The following is a 6,000-nucleotide window of genomic DNA, read 5'->3' as shown; positions in this document are numbered from 1 at the left end:
AATAAGCCAAATCAATTTAGGGACATCCGAATTTAATTCTGGGCATACGCTTAATTCCAAAATCACAATACAGACTTACCAGAATTGTCAAAATACTGATCCAGAGATATTTACATAAAATGTTATCCGCAGTCAACTTAAGTTATTTTTTTAAAGTCAAAACATCATATTTTTACGTAAAAACTTTTCGAAAAAAGACACAAACTGTGCACGCAAATCAAGAAACATCAAATGAAGCTGATAGAGGTCTCGAAATATGAAAATAAGGGCTAGTACTCAAAACAACATATTGGGTCATCACATGAAGATAGAGAGGTTGTTTCCGATGACCCTCGGCTCAAGAAAAGCTTAATTACGACAATGTTACAAAGGAAATACGATAGTGGGGAAGCCATAAAAAAAACAAGAACAACAATAATATAATAAGATAGTCGAAACATAAGAAGAAACAAGTGGTAATATAAATCTAAGAATAAGAAAATACAAGAAAAGTACTAATGCAGCTGGTATGGAAAAAAAATACACTCGACCACATACTAACCTCATATCCTAATTCCCGGCCTCCAGACCCTCCTATCAAGGGTTATGTCCTTGATAAGCTGAAGTTGCACCATGTCCTGTCTTATCACCTCTCTGTAGTACTTCTTTGGCATATATCTACCCCTCCTTTGACGTACCATGATCAACCTCTCACACCTCCTAATTGGGGCATTTGTGCATCTCCTCTTCACATGTCCGAACAATCTTAGTCGCGCTTCCTGCATCTTGTCCACCATATAGGCCACGCTCCCCTTATTCCAGATATCCTCATTCCTAATCTTATCTCTCCTAATGTACTCCATCTCATCATCCTCATTTCAGCTACTTTCAACATCGATACATGAGAATTCTTGACTATTTAATACTCTTCTCCATACAACATAATTGGTCTAATAATTACTCTATAGAACTTACTTTTAAGTTTTGGTAGCATATTCTTAGCACACAAGACACCAGATACGAGCTTCTATTTCCTCCATCCCCCTCCAGTACGATGTGTGACATTATCATCGATCTCTATTACCTTAAATTATTGACCCTAGATACTTGAAACTTCCTCTCTTGGAGATGACTTGTGTATCAAGCCTCACTTCTACGTTAGCCTCAAGAGTTGTGTCACTGAATTACACTCTAAATATTCTTTATTAGTCATGCTCAACATGAAACCTTTAGACTCCAAGGTCTATCTCCAAACCTCAGCCTTGCATTAACTTTGCCATTGTGACTCGTCAATCAGTATTATGTCATTTGTAAATAACATGCATCATGGCACGTCTCCGTGAATGTGTCGCGTCAATTCATCAATCACTAAGATAATAAAATGGACTAAGAGTTGATCCCTAGTGCAACCCCATCACGATTAAAAAGTATCCCCAGTCTTTCCCCACTGTCCTTACTCGGGTCTTGGCTCCATCTTACATGTCCTTAATTTCCTTAGTATAAACTACAAGTAAGGGACTTTGTCGTATGCTTTTTCTAGGTCAAGGAACACCATATGTTAGTCCATCTCCCTCTCCTTATATTGCTCTGTAAGTCTCCTTACAAGGTGAATATCTTCTGTAGTCTATCACCCTGGCATGAAATTCGAACTGGTTCTCAAAAATTGACATTCCCATCCCCACCCTCATCTCAACCACCCTCTCCCAAACTTTTATAGTATGGATTAGCAACTTGGTACCCCTATAATTGTTGTAAGTTTGAATATCATCCTTGTTCTTGTACAGTGAAATTATTGTACTCCACCTTTATTCTTCGAGCATTTTTGCCATTCTAAAAATAACATTAAACAACCTAGCTAGGCACTCCAAATTTGTCCTGCCCGCGCTCTTCTAAAAATTAACTGGGATCTCGTCTAGTCCGGACGCTCTTCCCCTGATTATCTTATGCATATATCTCTCAAACCTCCTCAACCTTTATAGACCTACAATACTCAAAAATTCTACGACTCTCGGAGTGCTCCAGCACACCCGCCACAATATTCATATCCCTATCTTTATTCAAGAGTTTATGGAAGTATGTCTACCATCTTCATCTAATGTGTGCCTCTTCCATCAATACTTTGCCCTCCTCGTCATTGATGCACTTCACTTGGTCCAGATCTCAGGAACTCCCCTCTCTCACTTTGGCAAGCCTGTACATATTCTTATCCCACCTCTGTCCCCATGTTCTTTATACAAGCATTAAAATTCTGCCGTCTTCGCTGCCACAACAGCTAACTTCGCCTCCTTCTTTGCCATATTATACCTCTCCCTATTATCCTCTCCTCCTCCTCGTCCTTGCGCTCTACTAACTTCGTATAAGTAACCTTCTTGGCTTTCACCTTTTCTTGGACCTCTCTGTTCCACCACTAATCCCTCACATATAGTTTTTTAAGAATTAACCTAAATAGCAGCACACTCAAACGCTTAAAATTAAAATAGCCAACGGTTGTATAATATATGTATACTTCATATATAATATATGTAAAATTATATATAATTAGTGAATAATCTATGTTTACCTACTTGAAAAAATAAAAAGTGAATTTGGCCGATTATTTATGTAAAGATACCTATAATTTTCCCTTGTATTGTATTATTGTGTAAAATTTTACGAAACGCCCTATTTGGTTGCCCCCATTTAATTTGTATTTACTTTTTAAAAAAAATTAACTAGTACTCTAAGTACAGATAACATTAGGCCGTTTTCTCCTCCTCCTCCTCCTCCTTCTTAGTCGCTATAAAAATAAAGGTGACGATGAATTTACATGGTTCTTGTGAGCAGGTTTTTAAGGCGGTTTATGGTGTTTTTAGTAGTGAGCTGCTGTGACGCTCCTTTCTTGGCTACTGCTTAGTAGTATTTTCAAAGGCATGGGCGTAAGGCGAGACGTTTTACATATGCCTCAGCGGGGCGTAAGCCCCGAGGCACGGGGCGTAAGCCCCATAGGTATTCAATTTTTAATATTGTATAAAATAATATAATGACAGTAAATATTTATAAACATGTAAATTGCATAAATATTGAAAAAAAATATATATATATATATATATATATATATATATATATATATATATATATATATATATATGTGTGTGTGTGTGTGTGTGTGTGTGTGTGTGTGTGTGTGTGTGTGTGTGTGTGTGTGTGTGTGTGTTTGCTCCATCCCCACAAAAAATTAATCAAAATAATCTATTATACGCTACTTACAAGCACAAGTAATTTGAGTCTAAAAAAATAAAGTTTTCTATATGGAGGAACAAAAAGGATGATTAAACTCCAATTTGAACTTTGAATTTGCTGCTATGAAGGAGAATGTAGTTCTCTTTGTATATGTAAAAAAAATTATATTCGTTATTTTTGGGAGATATTAGCAGACTAGCGGACAAGATAAAAAATTGAAAAAGACCATGAATTAGGGCTTAAATCAATAAAAAAAGATTTTTACTTTTAAATTTAATACTTTTGAGTTTCTTTTTAAACCTTTTGAGTAATTACCAAACTGACTTTTGAGAATTTGGGTATTATATGAAAGACTTATTCAACAAATTTTATTTTAATTTGAAAAAGTCTCTGGGGCTTACTACTCACTAAAAAAACGCGTCTCGAACGCCCGGGCGTACGCCTCAAATTGCTGGGCGTACGCCTCTTGAGACTTTCGCCCTACACCATCGCCCCGGAGCGTTTTTGGTACGCCTCGCCTCGGGTCTCACCTCGAAAAGCCTTTTAAAACAGTGCTGCTTAGCATTTCTTCTTCTTCTTTTTCTTCTTCTTAATTTCTAAATGGGTTTGTTAGATTTGTTGTTGTTTTGACAAATTGACGATTGTGGCTTGTTCTTTATGATATCTGGAGGTTACATTTCAAATTTGAGCTCATTTGGAATAGATTTAAGTGTTGAATCGTATATTGGATTGTTGAAATTCGAAAAATAAGTTTCTATTTTTGGGCATTTGCACTTTAGACCTATTTGGCCTTAAGTACATAAAAATATTGAATACATTTTAGACTTATTTAGCCTTAAGTGCAATTTTTGCTTTTCAGGCATATTTGGCATTAAGTGCATGAAAATATTTGTTGCACATCAGACCTAATTGGCCTTAAGTGCATCTTTAACGTAATTTTTGCACTTTAGACTTAATTGGCCTTAAGTGCATTGCACTTCAGACTAATTTTTTTTCTTCAACTTCAAACCCGATAAGTCTGAAGTTGAAATATAAGTGGATAGACTTGTAATTGTTTGTACAAAGTAGGTATAACTTCAATGGTGACCTCAAAATAGGGTATTGTTGGTTCCATAAGTACACACAAGTATACGCGGCCATCAAGTTCAAGTAAATCGAAAGTCGGATGTCGAACCCATAGAGACTTAGAGTAATTGTTAACTAAGCAAATTAAAATTAATTTACTGCCCAAGGTAATCAAAAGTGTTGATTTTTCTATTACAACTACTATTGCTAAATTTAAACACGTAAATAACTAAATTAATAAAAAGCGATTGTTGTTGGATTTTAATCAAAGGAGATAAAGATTTCAGAGTTGTGGTCGGTTTATCAATCCTATTGAATTCGTAATTACACCTGTTAATCCGATTATCTATGGTTGCTTGTTGACCAAATCATTTGTATAAATAACATGTTCTCACATTACTATTCGTCTATTCACAATATATCAACCCTTCATTCGTATGGTATTGAATCTATCATGAATGAAGAAAATACGGCATTCAATTAAGTAAGATTGTTAGGTATATTCCTATCCTAGTCGCGAAATCCTCCCCTGAGCCACAGGTTCGGAAACAAGCTCTATCTAATTCTACTCAAATCTAAATACGACTTTCCCAAGCATATCATAAATATTAAATAGAACTCAATTGCGGGCCAAACAATTAAGCAATTATGCACAGAATTAGAGAAATAACCTACGATAAAAACTCGAATTAATGGTGATTTAATTAATAAACTTCAATATGCATGACAATCACAACTCTAGAACGCGAAATTTAGCTCCACATAAACATAGTAGCAAAACAACAAATCATCCAAACAAACATACAAATTAATAAGTTTGGCGGAAGAAAAGATGAAATGCGACCTTCACGGCGGCTCTGTACTCTCTCTTGGTCAAAAGTCTTTCAAAAATTATGTCTAAAGACTATTTATAGGTGTAGGAAAAAGCCTAAACAAAATAACCAAGTCCAAAATAAAAAATAAAATAAAAAAAGAAATAGCCTCCGACCCGGACATCAGTGCGTCGCTCCTGGACTTGCCCGCGCTAGGCGTCGCCTCGCGACGTGGAAATGGTCTGCCTCGCGTTGCTCACCTTTTCTACTTCAATTTGTTGCTTAACTTCTACATTCATCTCACTTTGTATGTTTTCAACCAATCTTTGATGCCTTCCACAATTCAAATGCTAAATTGACTCTTCTAATCACGTTCTACTTGCTGCCACATGCTACTAGGAATTAGAATTATTTAAATCTTGTAATGATTCTCCAGTTGTATTTGAGAGCAAGGAGTTTTCACTTTTAATTCTTTAACTCAAGTCTCCAATGCTTCAAATTTTAATAACTATACTTCTTTTGCTTCAAATTTCACCTCCAATGTACCTATATTATTCATTAAAACCCAAAATAAGTAGGGGTGTACAAATGAAACCAACAAATCGCACAAACCCGATAATCCGAGTCAAACCGAGAAAAAAAATCCGACTATAGTTTGGTTTGACTTGGTTTGGTGTTGGGGAAAAAAATCCGACCATAATTGGTTTGGTTTGGTTTTAACTAAAAAAAGTCAAACCGAAACCAAACCAACCTGACATTATATGTATGGAACTCCAGCGCACTGAATTGTAATGTAGTTTATAAATATTTCTTAAGATATTTCATAGTTTTATTTTTTAGCGTATTATCTCAAGCTTAGACTTATAATTTTTGGATGCTTCAATAAGTTTTATAGTCCATAAATGTTAGTTACTCAAATAAATCC

This window comes from Nicotiana tabacum, chromosome 23, assembly GCF_000715075.1.
Source record: "Nicotiana tabacum cultivar K326 chromosome 23, ASM71507v2, whole genome shotgun sequence".
Lineage (NCBI taxonomy): Eukaryota > Viridiplantae > Streptophyta > Magnoliopsida > Solanales > Solanaceae > Nicotiana > Nicotiana tabacum.
Note: the sequence above shows the minus strand (reverse complement) of the source record.